The sequence below is a fragment of the Pseudonaja textilis genome, chromosome 1, assembly GCF_049901715.1.
Source record: "Pseudonaja textilis isolate UNSWEBS1 chromosome 1, rPseTex1.2, whole genome shotgun sequence".
NCBI lineage: Eukaryota > Metazoa > Chordata > Lepidosauria > Squamata > Elapidae > Pseudonaja > Pseudonaja textilis.
In genome coordinates, this window is record NC_141990.1 from 77,649,404 (window position 1) to 77,671,435 (window position 22,032).

Consider the following 22,032-nt stretch of genomic DNA (forward strand, 5'->3'; position numbering starts at 1 on the left):
CAATTATCTTGCAGAACCGATTACTTATTTATTTCTACACAACTGCTCATGCAGATTTTTTCCGGGACTGAGAATGGATTTAATATAAACCACATGGCATTCAGCAGTTCCAAAAGAAAGGTGATTTGCACTGTTTTCAAAGACAGCGGTAAAGTTCATTTTGTTACATTGTGTATGCTTGTTAATGCCTTACATATTTGCACACGTGTGTGTACATGCCTATCTAGCATGAAGCTCTTTCCACTTATCAAGAATATTTATTATATGAACCTATCAGTAGAAATCTCTCTTTCTTATAGTACATATAGGTACCATCAACTGAGAGAAAAGTGAGAGAGGAAATAAGTTTCTTACTTAAAATGGGGTGATATAATTAATGTGAAATGTAACCTGGCCCTCAGAGATGAACAATGTGTACAGGGTTTTTTTTTTTTTTGTCAGTTTCCTCTGCTGTATAAACCAATGTGTCATCTGACCTATGAAGGATATGTATTATGGGACTCATCTCCCTCACACAAATACGTGCTTGGTTCAACTACAGTTTCATTATGCTGAGGGCCAGGAACAAGTCTTGTAGGAAGCTGAAGAGAAGAACATTAGAAAATACATTGCACATTAATTTTGGAACAATATGCTTCTCAGGGAAGATCCTAGTAACCAATTGGGTTGAGCACAATTGAGTTTTCCTAGGAATGCTGCAGCAGAAGCTTTGTCCAAAACAGTTTTTATTAAAATATTTTGATTTTAGAATCTCTTATCTCACTTTGTTTATCTCGCCTTCCCTCTCTCCCACTTCTACATATTAATAGTGGTCATTCCCTTTTGTCGGTATCCCGAAATGTAGGGATATGTATGCTACACTACTTATGCTGGTTGACACAACTATTAGCACTTCAAAGTTCCATCTCAGCAATAGACACAATGTCAGAGGCTCCCTGGGAAAATCAAATGGGAATAGCCAGAGCCTGCTGTTGCTGTCCCTAAAGGAAGTAAATCCCAATGGAATGAATGGAAGTACCTCAAGGCATTCATATTAGAGCAAAAGAAAACTAAACCACCAGTCTGAGGATGAGGATGATGAGGATGATGCTATCCATTCATATCTGACTCTTCCAATCTTGGACCTCTTCTTTGAGTTGTTTTATGCTAGGGCTGCTGACAGCCAGGGGTGGTATTCTACCAGTTCAGACTGGTTTGGGTGAACTGAATGTTAAAGTTACATCTGGTTCACCAAACCCGTATTTCAACTGACCGACTGGCCATGCCCACCCTGCCCTGCCCCTCCCAGGAGCCCCCACATGGCCCATTTTCAATGGTGGTCCATTGAAGTGCAGGGTTCATGTGGACGCTCTGGGAGGGGGAAAATCCGCCCTTCCGGAAGTCCAGAAATGGGCCTGTTTCTGGCTTCCAGAGGGTCTCCAGAGCCCAGAGGAGGCTGTTTTCATCCTCCCAGAGGCCTGGGGGAGGGCTCCAGACCTTTGGGAAGGTGAAAAACAGCCATCCTGGAAAAACCAGAAGTCACGAAATAGGCCTGTTTCCAGCTTCTGGTGGGCCTCCAGAGCCGGGGGGAGGCTGTTTTTGCCCTCTCAAAGGCCTGGGGGAGGCCTCCGGACCCTTGGGAGGTGAAAAACGGCTCTCCCAGAAGTACCGGAAGTTTGGAAATGGGCCTGTTTCTGGCTTCCGTTGGGCCTCTAAAGCCCGGGGGAAGCTATTTTTGTTCTCCCAGAGGCCTGGGGGACTCCTACAAACCCTTGGGAGGGTGAAAACAGCCTCCTCTGGGCTCTGGAGGACCACCGGATGCCAGAAATAGGAAGTTCCAGTAGACCACGCCCACCATGGCCACACTTACCCAGCAACTGGGCAGCGAACTGGTTGTTGGGATTTTTGAATCCCACCCCTCGTGACAGTTTTGATGATGTCCAGCCAACACTTTTTTGGTGGGTCTTTCCTTTTCTTCCAAACATAATTGCTTTCTCCAGTGAATTTCCATGCAGTGAATTCCCTTGAGACTTTCAAGAAGAGATTGGACTGCCATTTGTCAGAAATGGTGTAGGGTCTCCCGCTTAGGCAGGGGGTTGGACTAGATGATCTACAAGGTCCCTTCCAACTCTGATTATCTGTTATCTGCATTTCAAACATTCCCTATCAAGTTCTCACCATCTGGGTTGGACTTCTGGCTCCCACAATCCTGAGCCAAGATGGTAATGGAAAAGGTTACTGAAATTGTCACATTTAGTTCAATGGTGATAATGTTTTTCTTAGGATGCAACCAGGGGTGGGATTCTAATTTCTAACAACCGGTTCTATGGGTGTGGCTTAGTTGGTGGGTGTGGCTTGGTGGTCATGTGACTGGGTGGACGTGGCTTGATGGTCATGTGACTGGCTGGGCGTGGCCAACTCAATATCACTCACATCGAGGCATGCATCTCCTCGCCTGGCCTCTCATGACTGTGGGGATTGCTGCAACAGTCATAAGTGTGAAAAATGATCATAAGTCACTTTTTTCAGTGCCATTGTAACTTTGAATGGTCACTCCACACAAGCAAAGTACAAGCAAAGGAGGGGAAAAAACTCCAGAGACATTCCAGAGACAGGAAGTCTATTCCTGCCAAGAATGTAATAAGGGTTAATGGAGAGGCAGTTTCTGTAAGCAACACCAGAATGTTTCCTTCCTGCCTTCCTTACAGGTTTAGGCCAGTAATTTCTTCTAACAACCGGTTCTCCAAACTGCTTAGAATGTTAACAACCGGTTCTAGCGAATAGGTATGAACTGGTAGAATCCCACCCCGGATGTATCTTTTTTTAAAGGAAATCCATGAATGCATTTCTTTGACTAGAATTTTATCCATGCAGAGTTTTTATTAGAGAGGTAGGGTAGCTTGTTTGGCTGCCGAGGCCCTTCTGGAACCCTTGGATTGACTGGGTATTCTATCTGGATGTACATCCCTTCATTTGGAATGTGGATGTGTGTGTACACACGCTTGTTTTTACACATGGATCTACTCTTCTGTGCATCTGGTTATGAGTTTCTCCCAAGAAGGTGAAGTAATTCCTGGCTTCTGAAACAAAGACAGGCCCTCTCTTGTTTTTTAACTCCTTGCTCTTTTTGGCTGCGCGATGAGGCAACAGGGACTTACATTAATAATTGGAAACGTTGTGTGAAGCACATGGTTGATCTGATGTTTATTCTGAAAGGTCAATCTGGGACATTTATCATTTGGAAGTGTAATTGTTAGTTCTAGAAACAGATCTCCATCACAAAAAGTGTTATATTTTGGGAAATTTCTTTCATCTGTTAAAAGGGGCAAGATAGAATTTTAGTAATATCACAACTGTGTGTATCTTCCTAGTGATACAGTGTGAAGAAATGATTCAAAGCAATTATTTTCTCAGATATTTTGTTAAGCAGACAATTCAGCTCCAGAGTTCTGTTTAATCTACTCTGGAAATTTTAATAGGAACGCAGGTATTTGTTTTTCATTTGAATCTCTGAGAATTTTCTTTTGTTCTTTCTATATTCAGTCATTTTATATGCAGTTATATCTTCTTAAACTCTTCTGTGTTCTAGAAATGGAGCATTTTGCTCTCTCTAGCAAAGGAAGACAAACCAAAACTAAAACTTTAGCAGGCCACTGCCAACATCTCTATTTTATGGAAACCAAAATGCTATAAATTGGATGGAAGAACAACTTTGGATATCAGTTTTAAGTCCCCAGAATGTTTCCATGGAAATAAATGAAATTTTATTTCTCCTGCTGCCCTGATACTACATATATTTATTTGGCAATAACCGTTATCTTGTCAGAAGGAGGTTATACATCTTTAGAAATAATATATATTAATAGAAGCTGGATGCAATTTCCCATTCTGCCTTAGCACAATTTTAGCTCCTTTTAAAATGCCATGTATCAGAAGTGTTATTCAGCCAGTTCTGACAGATTCTGGAGAACCAGTAGCAGAAATTTTGAGTAGTTTGGAAAACCGGCAAATCCCACCTCTGACTGGCCCCGCCCCCATCTATTCTCTGCCTCCTGAGTCTTCTCTTGCTGCCCTGCACAGGAGAATGGAGCTGGAAAGTAGGTTAATGGGGTGGAGAGGGAATGGGGATTTTGCAGTATCCTTCCCCTGCCATGCCCACCAAGCCATGCCACACTCACCAAGCCACACCATGCCCACCAACATCATGCCCACAGAACTGTTAGTTAAAAAAAACCTGAATATCACCACTGCTATGTATGTAGAAGTAATGGTTTGCCAGCATCCTTCTTTTCCCTGGAATTACCTGGATGTTTCTTACAGAAGTACTGCCATATCTAGCCAAAATCTGCTTAGCTTCCAAGCCAGGTAACCTGGCCACGGACTGCCACCTGCTGCAGTTGAAAGCAAAAATGCAGGTTGTAGATGGGGAATAAGTTCTACAGGAAATAGGTTTTATATAAACCTGGACCCAAGTGTTAACTTTCATGTGCCTTTCTTGCAGATTTGCAGAAAGAAAGGAAGCATATTAATTTTCATGTGGAGACTTCATTTATGAGAAACATATGTAAAAGTACAGTATTAGTTTAGAAATAGTCTGTTTCATCAATTCCTGCTTGCAGAGAAGATAGTAACAATCTATCTACAGCATATCCTCGTTTGGAGCAAAAGCCACTTTGGGATATGTGTGTGTGTGTTGCATATTAATATTGCCGAAGTAGTGCTTTCAGGAAGTACATGATTAATCAGAGCATCCTCCATCCGTGTTTTGGTGCCTAAAGTTGAAACAGCCTTTAATTTAAGCTTTTTAACAAGTGTTTGTAGAATAGAAAAAAAAAAAAACAGGGGTGGGATTCATTTTTTTTTAACAACTGGTTCTGTGGACATGGCTTAGTTGGTGGGCATGGCTTGGTGGTCATGTGACTGGATGGGTGTGGCCAACTCAACATCACTCACATCGAGGCATGCATCTCCTCGCCTGGCCTCTCATGACTGTGGGGATGCTGCAACAGTCGTAAGTGTGAAAAACGTTCATAAGTCACTTTTTTCAGTGCCATTGTAACTTTGAATTGTCACTTCACACAAGCAAAGTACCAGCAAAGGAGGGAAAAATAACTCCAGAGAAGTTTCTGAGACAGGAAGTCTAGTCCTGCCAAGAATGTAATAAGGGTTAATGGAGAGGCAGTTTCTGTAAGCAACATGAGAATGTTTCCTTCCTACCTTCCTTACAGGATTAGGCCAGTAGTTTCTTCTAACAACCGGTTCTAGAGAATAGGTGCAAACCTTAGAATCCCAACCCTAAAAAAAACCCCTCCAAGTTTCACCCTTGCACTTAAACTACCTTGCTAATCAGCTTCTTTACATGCTATCTCAAGAATCTGGAACAATATGCTCAGTATATTAAAGACTATGGAGACTTTGTATGCATATATGGGCATGCATGGGTTAATTTCACAGCCACCAGGCCTTGTTAGTTTTCTTGCTAAGGGAATGTTTATTTTATCCCAAGAAAATGCCTGCAAGGATCACTCAAATAATGTCCCTTCAGCAAGCCAGAGAGTATGTCAACTATTGTACGGTGCTTGTGATGTGAACAGAAATGTCAGCTTAGCTTTTTGTGACAGGCGGAAGAACAAATCTCTAACTGAAAGCAACAAGTCCCATAGCTTTAGACTCATTCATCCTTGAGCCTGCCAGGATGGCAGGAGTCTCAGGAGAGCCTACTGTCTCATTCGGCAACTCTTTATAAATAAACAAATAAATAGGCCAGACTCCACTAACCCAGCTGCCAACAGATAAAGACATTTCTCATTAGCTGGGCTTTTAAACTGACTTGTCTGCTCAAATCCATTGCAACTGGGGGTGGGGGCTCTTTTGTTTCCCTTTTTTCTTGAGGCATTTTGTCTCCTCTTTAAAACAGGGCCTGCTTCGATTCTTTAAGGATAGCGCTGTGTTTTATTTTAATGCTATTATCATTGGTCCCCTTGAGCATTATTTATCTGAGGAAAATAAGACATGCATTGAATATGTGAACAAAAGGAGTTTATTTTGGAGAGCAAATTATGGAAATCACAGGCCTTCTGGATTTAGTATAATACAAAGATGGGATGGGATATATATGTGTGTGTGTGTGTATGTATGCATGTATGTATGCATGCATATAGATATAGGTATAGGTATACATATACATATACATATATATATATACAAAGCTGAATGCCATATATGTAAGTACCTGCGAAAACTTAAGAAAACAAATATATATATATATATATATATATGGTATTCAGCTTTGTTCGGTATTTTCCCATGTCATTGTAGTTGTGCTTTTAAAGTTGCAGCAACATTTCGGCAGAATCTCATCTTCCATCATCAGGCTTCTGTATTGTGTTCGTCGACGAACACATGGAAGGATTGACCCTGCTGGGAGTTTTGACTCTGATGCCTCTGAAGATAGAAGGTTTGAGCCTGCTGTGAATGTGGAGTCTGAATTATCAGAGGACACAGATGTGAGCCAGGAGGATGAGAGATTGTCGGAGAGACAATCCACTCCAGAACCTTCAACTTCGTACATGACAGCAGCTGATCCATAAAATGAGCCAGAGGTTTCTAGCGAGGAGGAAACTGACAGATGTTGGCTTGACGCTAGAACTAAAAGAAGATTGAAACGTCAATCACAATCTGAAGGGAGGCGTCAAGCCAGACATTGATTAGAGAGACTGACACACCCATACCGGGGATTTAAGGAGGCGTGCTGACTCTCAATCTTTGCTTGGAGCAAAGTGAAATGTGAGTAGTGCTTTGTGGATTCGAAAGGATATGTTTGAAGCCGCTGTTGTGATTTATGAGCAATTCTGAGTTGCCAGACAGATTCCGGGAAGACTGCCAAGGACTGAAAACGGTACTGTTAACTCTTTAAAGTCTGGTTTTGTTCTTGTTTGAATATTTTGAACTCTGGAACTTTGTATGCTCACCTGTGGATATAGGTGAGACATAACATACACACACACACATACATTACAGGGCTGGGCTGCTGGTGGTTTGCAGGGGTTCTGGAGATTCTGTGCAGTTTAGAGAATCCCCAAATCCCACCCCTCCCCTCCTCCCAAGAGTCTCCACGCAGCCTGTTTTGGATGCAGGTAAGTGAAGGGTGTGTGTGGAGTCTTGGGGGGGGGGGCAAAAAATGGGCCTCCTGGAAGTTCAGGATGGCAGGAAATGGGCCCGTTTCCAGCTTCCAGAGAGTCTTGAGTCCAGGGGATGTTTTCGCCCTCCTGGAGGCTGGAGGAAAGCCTTTGGAAAAAATGCTCCCCGCCCCCACCGTGGTGCAGGAGGCTGACTAGGCCGTGCCTACCATGGCCATGCCCACCCAGAAACTGGGCAAAGAACCCTTTTGCTAAAACTTTTGAAGCTCACCCCTTACAAAAAAGGATTATTACTGGAAATTTGAAAGTTCTCTAAAATAGGTGTCACCAACTCCCCTGGCTTGTTGGGAACCGGACCGCGCAAGTGACGGGTGAGTGCACAAAGCTTGTTTTGCACATGCGCGGGAGCTAGATTGTTCACGCAAAAACATCCTTTTCCCTCTGCTGTTACTGCTATGTTCCACAGCGCCAAAAGTTTTGGGAACCATTTCTCTAAAGTATCCGTGCTTTTTAGAATATTAGAAAATAGGAGTGATGGAACAATTGGGTATTCCAACAGATATGTTTTTTTCCTGCCACAACTCTCCTTTTTTATATGTACTAGAAAATTTTAATTCTATTTGTTTCACAAATTGATACGACTGCCCATCTCTGACTCTGCGAGCAATGTACAACAATTAAGTAAAACTATGCAACTATGTAAAAAAAGCATTAAAAACATAAAACGATCATTATTAAAGATAAAAAAGGCACAGCGGAGAGTGAATATTAACTGCAATGGAGCCATCTTAGAAAGTCACCAATCACCTGGGAACTTCAGATACGATGTCCTAGCTGGGTTCTGAGGGATTTCCAGAGAACAAGTAAAGATGAGACTAACCTCAGTTGCGGGTTGGGTGGGTAGAGAATGTTCTATAACAGGGGTCCCCAAACCTGGCAACTTTAAGACTTGTGGATTTTAACTCCCACAATTCTCCAGCCAGCATAGCTGGCTGGAGAATTCTGGGAGTTGAAGTCCACAAGTCTTAAAGTTGCCAAGTTTGGTGACCTCTGTTCTACAACGTGGGCACTACAGCATAGAAGGCCTTGCTTTCTGGGCCCACCAAGTGTAGGTCTGTAGCAGACAGGCTTGTAGTATGCTGTTTCTGCCAGACCTAATGGGATGCGTAGGGTTTTTCTTTTTAGTTTTTAGTTTCAAACCATGTTCCAGTGCAAAAGAATTAGAAGCAAGATGAGGAACAGGGGCCCTTAATATACAGTGGCACAGTAGGTAAAGTGCAGCATTGAAGGCAAACTCAACCCACAGCCTGGAGTTTGAACCTGACTGGCTCAAGGTTGACTCAGCCTTCCATTCTTCTGAGGTCAGTAAAATAAGGACCCAGACTGTTGGGCGTAATATGCAAGTAAACTGCTCCAAGAGTGCTGGTAATCTCTAATTGGGTGGTTTATAGGCTTACATGCTGTTGCTATTGCTATTTCCTCTTCTAAAGAACCCCTTCTCAAGTGATGATATTGCTTGAAATTTCTCAGGCAGACATAGAAATGACATACTTTTCCAAATCCACAGACTGCACAGTTTTCTGTACTTATACAGAAACACCGGTCTTGGCTCAGAACCATTGTACCTCCAAATGTTCTTCCCGCTTAAAAGAAAGGTGCATATACAGAACAAATACACTAAAGTCTTTCTTTTAAAGAATACTACAGATGGGTAAAGTGGATGCGGTTGAATGATGATTGAATTCATGGGAAATAGAAATAGAGACTCTTGGTAGAGACTAAGTCAGCCATTCCTGGTTAGAACTCTGCATTGTCCCAAGAGTCTTATTTGAAGGTTGGTAAATTGCCACAAATGAAAAAAAATATATGCAGAAAACATTTAAGAATAATTTATTGATGGCACTGAGCTTTTCAAAAGGATTTTGAACTCATCTGCTATTTCTGGAGACTTGCAAAAAACAAAAAACAAAAGGAGAAAAGAGATGGTTTCTCCCTTAGCTTTTCAGACAGAGTATGTCATTAGTTACAGCCCAGTTGCTATTTTGAAAACCTTCAGGGCAGAAGGGGAGATTTATGGGCTGATCAGTTTTACATTATTAACATCTGTGCAAATTTTAGAAGTCCATATGACGAGACCTCCAGAAGGACTCTGTCCAGGGAAAGTGATTGTCTGGAAAAATAAATGATGGCTAAGCGCTGTGGTATTCTGCAAATAAAAGTTTGTACAGTCTAAGGGTCCTCCTGGACTCACAGCTCTTCCTTGAAGAGCAGGTGCCATTTGGGCTTTGGAGGGCTTCTGAGTAACTCCCATCTTGTGCACAAATTGTTCCCATGTCTTGGCTGAGAGGTCCTAATCACAGGCATTCATGCCTTTTGACACCTTTTCTTTCGATCAATGCAGTGTGCTGTCCCCCACTGTTAGCAGCTTTTTGTATCAGAATCATTCAGTCGTCTCTAATAATCTGTACACATTAGGGCAGCTAGGCAGAGGAGCATTGAAAAACATGTTCGTCACCTCTCCACCAAGTGAGGAGAACCATCTGATTTCTTCATAAGGCTCTTTGTGCCTGCTTTGAAAGCTGTACCCAGTAGCTGGGATAGGCATTTTTCATACACATACTAAGTTCCTGCTGGGATCATCAGCAGAGAGGAGTGGCTTGGTACACCTCACCCCCACATGCACATATGTGCAAACAGCAAGGGACAGCTTGGGAGCAGCTGTGTGAACCTTTTGGAGGACCTCTGCATCTCTAACAGATGACCATACAGCTATTGTTTGAAGACAATGGACAACTTACTACAATGTGGCAGTTTATCCTAACTGGTTGATACTCATTCACTTAGAAAGGGGCTTTGTGGATATATAATAATTTCTATGATGATGATGATTTGCTGACCATGCTGCCTGGGAGGAAGCTTTGTAGTCCTCTTCAATCAGTTGAGTTTCCAGGCAGCTCTCTTTTGGAACAAGAATATGAGAGTGGGTAATAAACACTGGCTTGTCCTGCAACTTAATTGAAGAAATCTCTGCCAAGTTCAGTTCCTTTTCAAGGACTTTTTATAGCAGTGCTAGAAAAACCAAATCCATGGAGAAGACAATAGAGTTTGCTTTGTTTTATGGCCTGAGGAGAATTTTCCAGAAAACGGCAGTGTTTTGTTAAAGTGCTTTGGCCACAAAGTTCAAACAAGGTACACGGCTGGGATTATTTCATATATTTGAATTTTTGTGAGAACAAAAAGTTACATGGCCCATGTGTATTATATTTAGCTTGAGGTAAAGACATGCAGTCACATCAGTTACATTTGAAGTAATGCTTCCAAGGATTGGAAGCATTACTTCCACAGTTACACCCTTCAACCTCCAACACCAATGGCCTGGTTGCCAAGAACATTTCTAATGTTACAAAATGGGCTGATTAAGAAAAACAACCTGTAATTGATATATGTGGCAGTGAGTTTCATTGCTGAACAGTCATAAAGTGGATTTTTATTGGAGCTGGCAGAGTGGCCGAAGTTTCCCCTAGTGTACAATGCAACGGATTGAACATGACAATTAGGGCACATTTGACTGTGTGAATCCATTGTTCCATTCTTCTGCAGTAACTCCATACCCAGAAATATAAGCTACCACAGGAAATGATACATTAGGAACCCCGGCATTCCATCAACAATTATGCTTAGGGTGTAAAAAACATATGAATTCAAACATAATTAAAATACTAAAAAAAACTGTAGAAAAAACAGATACCGTGGACCCAGGAACCAAAGATTTGCCCAATAAAAATAGTTATTTTATTCTGTCAAGAAATTCATGGTGCACACAGGGAGAAAAAACATTTTCCTCTTCCACATCTACAAAATTGTGCAGCTGGATAATAAATAACCACTTTTTAAAATAAAACCGCATTCCTGAGCAAGAAGGTAATAGATGTCTTAAAGCAAAACCTACATGAAAATGCAGCGAAGCACTTGTTTTTCCTACAGGTGATGGAAGAGCAGAGATCAAAAAGTGAATTGTGTAGAAGTCAGAGGAGCAAGTTGGCAAGATTGATGAAGGTTCTTTAGCTGGGATATGGAATTGAACAAAACCTTCTCCAGTCCACCTTCTTCTGCTCAAAATTCCAATAAGCTGTCTGTTTGGGAAACAAAATGTTTATGAGAGTTACATAAAAAAGCAATAATTTCCCCTCTGAAACAGAAGCTATTTATTCTTCCCACCCGCACATTCTTTCCATAACCACGATGCAGCTTCTCCTTCTCGGTGTGCCCATCTTTACACATTCTTTCTCCAAAGCTGGGTCAGGATACAAGGATACAACAAATGCCAAATATATTACGATTCAGTTTAAAAAAAGCCCCAACATTCATAGGCATTTTGGGTTGTGCCCAGAAGAGGGCAGTAAGACTCAATACAAAACACCTGAGCAATGAACACAAGTTGTCTGTGTGTGTATGTGTGTGTGCGTGTGTGTGCGTTCTATGGATTGTCAGCTGAAGAACCTCATGTTGATAGCCAGGTTGTTGTTTTTTTTTTTGCAGAAGGATGAGTTGTCAGGTTAGAGTTGTTGCTTCTATGTTAATTAAATCAGATAGCACGGTGATAAAATTATTTGCCAAGTTTTACAATTATTTTTACTATTATTATCAGCACAAATCAATCCACTGCAGGTTGGAGATAGATCTCTGCTTTAAAGATTATGAGCTATAAACCTCCTTGCTGATCTAGGGTAGGCTGGTAGACAATTGTTTTTTCTATTCCCCAGTCTGGAGCTGAGAATGTCTGGTTCAAAGTCACATAGGCACACAAACACAATCACATCTAGGTGTGAGCAGTATACACTGTAACCTAAAATAGGGGAGAAAAATTAATGGTGGGTGGTTTGGGGTCTTACTAGCAAAAGAGCACATGATATAGCCTACTGTATTGCTATGTCATATTCAGAAAAAGATCCTTCTTCAGCCTTTACCACAACCCTTCTAATATGAGTTCACCTAAAACTTCTGTCATTTTCAGTAGTCACATTGGACAGACCCCAGGTTGGGGAAACCCAATAAAGAGCAACTATGGCAGTGGAGGAACTACATCATTTAGAAGGCAAGTGGACAGATTTAGCCAAACATTTGCACAAGAAGACAACAACATGCATTAACTAGATTTTATAAGGAGACATCCCATCTGACATATAGTGATATAATACAAGTAAGAAGAGTGCTTCAGTAGACAAATATATATATATATCATGTGATATGAAGAGTCGAGAAGATGAGTGCCTATGAGTGAGAGACCATCATAGGCAAACCTACCTAATATATACTGAGCTGTGGTGGCACAGTGGTTAGAGTCAGTGGTGGGGTGAATTTTTTTTATACTGGTTCTGTGGGTGTGGCTTGGTGGGCATGGCAGGGAAGGATACTGCAAAATCTCCATTCCCTTCCCACTCCTGGGGTAAGCTTACTGCTAAATCCCATTCCCTCCCCACCCCACTAACCTGCTTTCCAGCTCCATTCTCCTGTGCAGGGCAACAAAAGAAGACCCAGCCGATCAGCTGGGACTCGGGAGGCAGAGAATGGATGGGGGCAGGGCCAGTCAGAGGTGGTATTTGCTGGTTCTCTGAACTATTCAAAATTTCCACTACCGGTTCTCCAGAATTGGTCAGAACTTGCCGAATACCATCTCTAATTAGAGTGCAGTGTTGCAGGCTACTTCTGCTGCCTGCTGCCTGCCTGCAGTTTGGTGGTTCAAATCTCACCAGGCTCAAGGTTGACTCAGCCTTCCATCCTTCCGAGGTCGGTAGGACCCAGATTGTTGGGGGCAATACACTGACTGTAAAACCGCTTAGAGAGGGCTGTAAAGCACTGTAAAGCAGTATATAAGTGCTATTACTATTGCTAATACATTGAATGTAGTGAGAAAAAAAAGAGAGCTTCCTTCTTATATAACAGTGTGATTTGTGACTTCAGAGAGATACCTGATCTTTGGATCAATACTCCAGTTATGCATGTTTTGCATGCATAAAAAGTCCTTCCACCATCACCACTGGAAGAAGAATTTCTCAGCCCAATAGAGAATTAGGCAACACAAGGACTTATAGCACTTAGACTTAGGTTTATAGTACTTTACAGCCCTCTCTCTAAGCACTTTCACAGAGTCAGCATATTGCCCCCAACAATCTGGGTCCTCATTTTACCCACCTCGAAAGGATGGAAGGCTGAGTCAACTTTAAGCCTGGTGGGATTTGAGCTGCCGAATTGCAGGCAGCCAATAGCAGTACAGCACTCTAACCACTGCGCCACCAGTTATATATTCCTATAACCCTGCTTAGAATCTGGCTGACATAGTGCTAGTATGCTTAATATGTGGCCTGAAAAATAAAGCTACCTTTAAGGAGACTCTTGAAGGTTACATGATCCTAATCCGGGGCATGCTGTGATTTTGATTAACAGCATGGAAACGCCACTACCTTTTTCTGCAGTGTTTTCCTTCCCTCCAATTTCCCAGCCTAACCTAAAGTCCTATAGTAAGGTATCCCATCCAAGTATTTATCAGGTCCAAAGTTCTTTAGCCTTTTGTAGGTCAGGTTAAAAATACTGTAGTTTGACTTTCTTGAAATAAATATTCTCTCCACACCCATTTGCTTCATTGTCCAAGGATCAAAATAAACCTTGCCTAAATCGATTCAGTTTGTTTTCTATTCTTAAATTCTTCATAATCATCTATATTTCTCCTCTTTCTCAGCTGTGCTGCTTGCAATAGTTAATCCAACCATTTTTAGAGATGGTTTTAGAAAGCCAGCCAGGATATGCTCATTTTTGTTTACCAATTATCTGATGAGGTCAATCAGAGCTTTTAGAAGCTTTTCTCCTGCTAAGCCTTCAAATATGGCATTGCTTATTGCTTGCTTGGGTTAGATTGTGTAAGCAAGTTTGAAAGTGTGTGGCCCTAGACTGCCAGGGATCTGTCCCACATTAGACAATGAGATCACATTATTCCACTTGAGCAAAAGGATGGTGTCTGATTATGAAGAGAAGGTGGTTTATGGTTGTTGTTGTTTTTTGCCTCTGACCCTGTGTGGTCCTTCCCTAAGTATCACTTCATTCTGCACTCCAATCAGCTCCTTTGATAGCATTTCAAGTTAGTGGTTAGCATTTGCCACATACAAATCCACAAAGGCAAAAGAACATAGGAGAAATCATACCGCTTTGAAGTATGTGCAATTTTGACCTTACTTCCCAGAATGATACAAATATTCTAATTTGGGAGCTCCCTGATTTGTTTCATCCAATTTACTTTTCACAAGTTAATGCTCAAGGGATGATGGATAGCAGTTTTCCACTTGAGATTCTGTGATCTGTCTTACAGAAACAGGTGAGATCCCCTAGGCATGGAGAAAACATTTTGCATCCTCTCTTTCCCATACCCCAAGGTCAGTTTCGGGCCATATTACCTAGTAAAAGTGGAAGTTTGGGCCATAACATCTTATTTGCCTCATTTTAAAAAAAACCTTGCAGTCATGTTAGCCTGAAACCTTGAACTAGTGCCTCTGTTCAATGGTTCAACAATCAAACTTTGATTGCTTGTTTTGTTTTGACAAGGAGATTTTTGTTAAAAAAAATGTCCGGATGTCCACCATGATGACACAAGTCCCAGCCCCCTTTTGCATGTGCTTATGGATGACATGTAAAAAGAGCATTTATGATCATATGCTCATATCCACTATCTTGAATTGATTACTCCTGTCCCCGTGGCTCTCCCCTCATGGATCTGCTCCATGGGGAGTGGGAGGAATCAGTTCAAGATGGTGGATGTAATCATATCCCGTACAGACCCACCGCTATGCTGCAGACAAGAAGCTGAGAGGTCTCAGTATCCCATTGGGCTATGATTGCTGATAATTCTGGGAATTGTAATCCCAAACTATTAGAGGGCATCTGACTGGAAAGAATGTGGTGCAACTTGCAGATTTTTTGGATTGCAAAAAACAATTTGAATAAAATAACTTCTAAACCTCATATCAGATTGAACATTTGTTTCTTCCTGAGACCATAGTCAAGTACAAAAAAAAAGCAACAAAAAAGAGATTCATGGTTGATTTCTATCTATAGGGATTTTTGCCTGTAGTCTACAGTCAATTCACTGAAATCATAGACCTGACTCAATTTGTGTCTAATTTGTTTTCAATGAGTCTAGTCTAAATATGATTCAGTTGCTTCAAGTATTATAATCAACCACTTGATTTTCTTTTTTTAAAAAAAAAATGAGTTTAGTCTACATGCCTTACAGGCTTTAAGCTTTGTTCCCCATGGTTTGTGTTTTTGACATCGAGCACAATCAAAGCCCTTGATGGTGATTGTTTTAGAGGAAAATTTTACAGGCTTGAATTAAATATTTCATTCTCACCCGAATGCAGTGAGCAGTTGGAACACAATAGGCTATAGGAAAAGGATATGTTTCCTGACAACTGATTCACATTAAGGATTGTATATGCAATGCAAGTTGCATGTACTCATGAAAAGTGCATTATATCAGCTTACGCTTCTATCAATTATATCTTTCCCCAAAACAGCTGTTCTGCTTCAAGAATTAGGATCCCACACTTGAGCTTTGGCACTTATCTTGGTTGCTCATCCCATGGCATCCAAACAGAACAGATTTCTCAAAAGCAAATGCTTAATCTTCATCAGAACCAATAATTTCAACAAAGAATGCTGTTCTGAAAATTATGCTTTCTTCCACATCAGTAGTGCAAGAAATTGTTTTGATCATCAGAACCCTGGTTTAAAACCAGAGTTTTTTTTACAATGGAAAAAAGGCAAAGAAAAAAGACAAAGCTAGTAAACTTCCAGAAGTTCATGGGCATGAGACACTACAGATAGTACTCAACTTACAACATTTCATTTAGTGACTGTTTGAAGTTACATCACTGAAAAAAATGACTCATGACCATTTTTTCTACTTACGACTGTTGCAGCATCTCCTCCATGATCACGTGTTCAAAGCTGAGGCAATTTACTCATATTTCTGATGGTTTCAGGGTCCTGGAGGTTATGTGACCATCTTTTGAGACCTTCTGACAAGCAAAATCAATGAGAAAGCCAGATTCACTTAATAACTGCAGTGATTTGCTTAATAAATGTGGCAAGAAAGGGCATAAGATGGGGGTAAAAGTCAGTTAACTATCTCACTTAGCTACATAAATTTGGGGTTCAATTATGGTTGTAATTCAAGGACTACCTGTAGATCTGGGAAGTTGCTGTGGTATCAGAGATGATGCTTTTTATCTGGTGTTGTTTTTCTTTTCCTGTAGTTTAAGGCTGATATGACAATATATTAGGAAGGTGAATCCAGAGACTAATGGAAGTGCTAGGTTGTGACCAGGGGTGGGCTTCAAAATTTTTAGCAAGGGGGTTCTCTGCCCGGTTGCTGGGTGGGCGTGGCCATGGTGGGTGTGGCTTAATCGGCTTCCTGTACCACGGCTGTGGGGGGGAGTGTTTTTGCCCTCCCCAGGCTCTGGAGTCTTTCTTCAAGCCTCCAGGAGGTCAAAAATGGCCTCCCCAGGCTCTGGAGGCCCCCTGGGCCTATTTCTGGCCTTCCTGAACTTTCCCTAGGCCTGTTTTTTTGCCCTCTCAAGCCTCTGTGCATGCCCTGCACTTACCTGCATCCAAAATGGGCTGCATGGGGGCTCCTGGGAGGGGCAGAGCAGGGTGGGTGTTGTGGGTTCTCTAAACTGCACAGAATCTTAGCTAGGAGTTCATCCAAACCCCTGCGAACCCCCAGCAGCCCACCCCTGGTTGTGACACAAATTTCAACAATAGTGGCCGCCTAAGAAGGATCAGGACAAGCACCTGAGATAAGTGGAGGCGGGTGGACCTGTGGCAGGCCATAGTAGGCCTGATGCATAAAACATCAAGCAGACCAGGCATCGACTCTAAGATATGTTATTTGCCGATTCTTGAATATTGGTGATTTTGGATCACAGACTCTCTCTCAGCCCAGCCCACCTCACAGAGTGATTGTTGTGTGGAAAATAGGAGCATTGTATGTAGTACCTCGAGTTACACAAAGTAAAGGAAACATGTTAATGAATAAATAAAGTGCCCAGGGATCAAGATAGAGCTCATCAGCTAGGTGCTTTCAATGTGGCTCCCAGCACAGCTTTTGATGTCTCAAGTACTATACCTACCCAATTTGGAGATTTGGTTCAAATGAATTCATTTCAGCTGTGTGATTTTTCTCTCTTAAAAAAAGAGGCTGAAAGAGGCATATTGAACATCTGGTAGGCTTAAATATACTTATTTTGACTTTTAACAATTCTCTGGGATTGAAGAATGTATCCCATGAGACCAATTATAAGCAAACTTAAGCCCATAATCGAATCCAGTCATTCTTTTTATAAAAAGGATACAGGAAAGATTCAGAGAGCTCTTAAGTTTTCTTCCTCTGAAATAGGTTACTTGAAAGACCTCAGTTTTACTGTTCATACCAATAAAATCCAGGATAGTTGGCAGACATGTTCACATCTACAGATATTTAGAATAATATCTGTAGCATCAATAGTCTGGCAATTCTGTTTAGAAAACCGCAGGCACATATTTTTTTAAGGTTGATATTCTCATTTCTCTCAACTTGATCCAGAAAAAAAAAATGGTCTGGATTGAAGGAACATTTTACAGTCATTTGGAATAATGTATGGAATGGGTTGAAATGTCCTAAAAACTGTTTATGAGAAACAACTTACTAGGTGTGACACAAATATTTTCTGCATTTAGTTGCTGTGTTGCTGTATTATATTTTTCACAAAAAGTAAACCAAGCCACTGTAAATGGACATTTTTTCAAGAAAATAATGAAAGCAGGAGAAAGAGGAGAAAATTGGGAAAAGGAAGGAGAAAGAGAGAATGGGGTGAGGTGGGGAGGAGAATGAATAAACTTATGGAAAAGAAGAAGATTGTATACATTTTACTTTTCCATAATGCCTGGTGATCAGAACAGAATGGGACACATCCATATGAGAAAGAAAAAAAAAACTATTACTGCCACTGTTGGAAGCATAAGTTTTAAAATGACAACTGCCCCTTCTCCAGTCACATGATTGAATGTCAAATACTGGGCTCCACAGCCATATTTATGGCAATTTGCCATGTCCCATGGTCCCACGATTGACCCAATTTTGCGATGGTTATGAAGGAAATCCGCAGTCCTTAAGCAAAAGGTGCAGTCATTAAGCAAACCCGTGGTTCACTATGGGTGTAGTTTTATCAAAAACTGGCAGTAAGTACTGGGCTTTCAACAAAACCATCATAAAACATCTGACAGCAGGACACCGCAAGTGGCTGTGTGTAACCAAGCTCCCAAAGTCCAGTCTTATGACTGCAGAGGAGGCTTGATTATTGAAACTTCAAATCCAGGTTAAAACTTCTCTTTTTCAGACCGGTCCCAACTTTGAATGGTTGCTAAGTAACCTATTTGATAACAAGAGCTACATTTGCATCTCTGTGTGTTTATTCAATTTCCTAGGGAGGAAGGGGCAGAGGTGTAACATCTGAAGAAACATGATAATTAATGTCAAGTGCTGTGATAATTTATTTCGTGCTGTGCCTTTTTCCCCTTCTTTGTTGTTCAGTCACTAAATCAGGTCCAACCCTTTGCGATCCCATGGGTGATGGCACGCCAAGCCCCTCTGTCCCCCCATCTCTCTGATTCTGCCCAAACTCATGCTCACTGCGTTGATGACCCTATTTAACCATCTCTTCCTCTGCCATCCATTTCTCCTTTTGCCTTCAGTCTTTTGCAACATCAGGGCCTTTTCCAATGATTCCTCTCTTCCCATTAGGTGGCCAAAGTATTTGAGCTTCAGCTTCAGTAGCTGATCCTTCCAAAGGACAGACGGGGTTGATTTCCTTTATGATTGACTGGTTTGATCTCCTTGCAATCCAGGGGACTCTCAAGCATCTTCTCCAGCACTCAAGAATCTTCTCCAGCATCAATTCTTTGGCACTCAGCTTTCCTTGTGGTCCTTTTTTTCCTTATCCTATATGATTTTGCTTTTGTCCTTTGATTCTTGGTCATCTGGTTTTTCTTTGAAGACGTTTTGATTCTCATCCAAGAAGGTTCTTCAGCTCTGACTGGATGAGCTGAAGAAGTTTCTTGGATGAGAAGCAAAATGTCTTCAAAGAGAAACAAGGAAGTCTGGCTGCCTCTTGAAAGAGAATCTTTGGGATTTTCCTTTCCTTCTTTTCCACATTCTCTTCTTTTCCTTAATCCTCCTTGCAAAGCAAGCTTTGGCCTTCCACCACAATTAGATTTCCTTTCCTCTTGGCTTTACTTCTCACCAGAGGAGAGCAGCATGACAGCATTCCATGGTTCCATCCATCTCCTCTCTTCTCCTTCTCAGCCAATCCACCTACATTTAGGGTTGTTTCTTTTTTTTCTTTTACTATGCAACATTTGAGGCAAATGAGCATGAATAAATGAATGGATGATATAGTTATAATAAATCTTGGCTCTCATTAGATCATTTTGGACAAGAAAGAAATTAAAGTTGCTATTAAAATCCAGAAAATGGGTACAAGTTCAAATATTTAGTCACTATGAGTTATTTTTTCTGGATGTTTTATGAGATTCTCTTTAAAATTTCACAATTCAAGTGGTAAATATTACATTTAAATTGTTACGTGTTTTGTTTTGTAGATAAAATTAATCTAAGTGTAATAATGAAAAATTAACATATAAGAGAGCTTTGGAGCTGTTTCTAAAGGGTCTTCCAAAATAAAGGCTAAGTTATCCGCAAAGGCTTGCAATTTAAATTCCTCCTTTTTAATTTTCATTCCTTTTATGCTTTGAAAAATTAACATATAAGAAAAAATTAGCAATTTAAATATCCTCAAAAGCTAGGAAATGTGTCAATCTGAGTCGGTAACACAAAGAGAAGCAGCTGGAAATAATCTCTAATTACCCCAGAATTTTTAATAATATCAATTATTAAATAGATTCAACTCCTAGAACTAGTAAACAAAAATTTGAGAATAAATATTTTTTTAAAAAGGATTATGAAAGGTTAAGTTCATTTTAAATTTTCTCTTTGATTGTTCTTTTGATTAAATTCTACATCCTTGGCCAAATAAATCATTGAAACAATTTTGCTACATTTCATGCCATTATATTCATAATAAATTTGGCTCACTTCTCCAAAAGAAAGTCAAAATATATAATTGATGTTTTGAAACTTAGCTAATTCAGGTGAAATGAGGCCTCCTTATACCCTCAGGCTATTAAAACAAACAGCTTGATAGAAAGATTGATGGATGACTGAAGATGACACCACCAAACCTGTTATGACTGGAAACCAACCCCTAAGCAGTTGTAGCAGCTGCTGTTGCTGAATGTGTATAATTCAGAATTACTCAATAAAAACCTGTGTTTTGTTTGATATTTACAGAGACATCTGATTGTTGAAAGAACCATATGAGATAAAGGTGAATATGAGCTCCTTTCCATCCCAACAGTGGATTGCAATGAATTCCTAAGGGGAAAATTAGTATGTGCTGATTATATTGAAGATCTGGCTACCAGATATAGGTTGAGAAAAAACAAAACAAAACCAGATTGTTATTAATGTACATATACTCTCTTTGCTGGCATCTAATCGTCATGCTGAGTTGTACAACCCAATCTTCTGCCTGCTGACTTCAAACATAAGTCATTCTATTCTCTATTATTTGATTGGCCTCCAATGTACAGCACACCAAGCTGTTGTTTGTTTGTTTGTTTGTTTTTGAAAACTGAATGATTCAGCAACAGCAAAACAAGGCAAACAGAATATTTGTCTGGAGTAACAGTTATAAAATCATGGGAAGTAATAATCTTGCTTTGTTGGTCAGATCCCATCAGAAATATTGTTAAGTTTGGGTAATGAGAGGCTGAACCAGAGCATGAGTGCAACAAATACTTTATTGTGATAATAAAAGGACTGAGCGTGCTAGCCAAGCCTGGAACTGGCTCGCAGCGATCAGCGACTGGTTGGACCCGCAGCCTGCTTTTATAGCCGGCTGCTGGGGAGAACCAACCAATGAGCGAGGGGGCAGCCGCCCCGCAGCGCGAAACGGACCTGAGTGGGAACTCCTTAGAGTTCCAGGGACACTAACACCCCTTTCCCCAGATGCGAACCATGCATAGTCTTTGAGGTAGGCAGGAGGTTTATGCTGGCGCCCAGAGCAGCGCAACTCTGGTGGGTTGTCTGTCAGTTCAGAGTCTGTAGGGAAGGCAGGATCGGTAGGGAGTCACGAGCGCGTCCCTCGGTTCGGGTTGGCTCGGGACTCGTAGGGCTGGTCACTGGAGCGTGCTCCCGTTGACTGGTTCGAACTGGTCAGCCATCTGGGCGTCGCTGTCCGTGTTCGGATTCCTAGATCGGCTGCTGGTGTAAGCTGGTCACGGAATTGGTGCTGATGTGGGGTTGATGCTGTGGCCTCGCCCGGTCTGTAATTCTGAGTCACTGCTGACGAGAGTGCTGTGGTGCCTCCGCAGCTGGTCCAGGTGCCTTCTCCAGACTCGGCCGTCCTCCAGTCTGACCCGATATGACCTGGGTCCGGTGATGGCCACGATCTCGCCGGGATCCACAGAGGGTCTCCAGCGAAGTTCCTCGCGAATACAGTTCCTGTAAGACAAAATGCCTAACCCCGATGTGGAAGCGAGGGGAGAGTCAAGACAGTAATGTGGGTGAAGCCTGTCCAATACAATCCGCAGGCGTCTGCCCATCAGGAGCTCAGCTGGGGACTTGTTCGTGACTGTGCGGGGTTGAGTGCTGACTTATCAGGAAATGGGAGAGTTTGTGGTGCCAGTCTTCCTTGCTGAACCTAGCTAGAGCTTCTTTAGTGGTCCTAACGGCTCTTTCAGCCAATCCGTTACTGGCAGGATGAAA

At 41.5% G+C, this 22,032-nt stretch overlaps 1 long non-coding RNA gene across 1 annotated transcript in view; it reads right to left on the reverse strand.

The window, feature by feature from the left end:
- Nucleotides 1–16,005: 16,005 nt before the first annotated feature.
- The window catches only part of LOC148127690 (uncharacterized), a 288,673-nt gene continuing 282,646 nt past the window's right edge, over nucleotides 16,006–22,032 (reverse strand). Inside the window, exon 3 of the long non-coding RNA XR_015744651.1 lies at nucleotides 16,006–16,039. This is a non-coding gene — a long non-coding RNA (uncharacterized LOC148127690). The remainder of the gene's footprint in view (nucleotides 16,040–22,032) is intronic.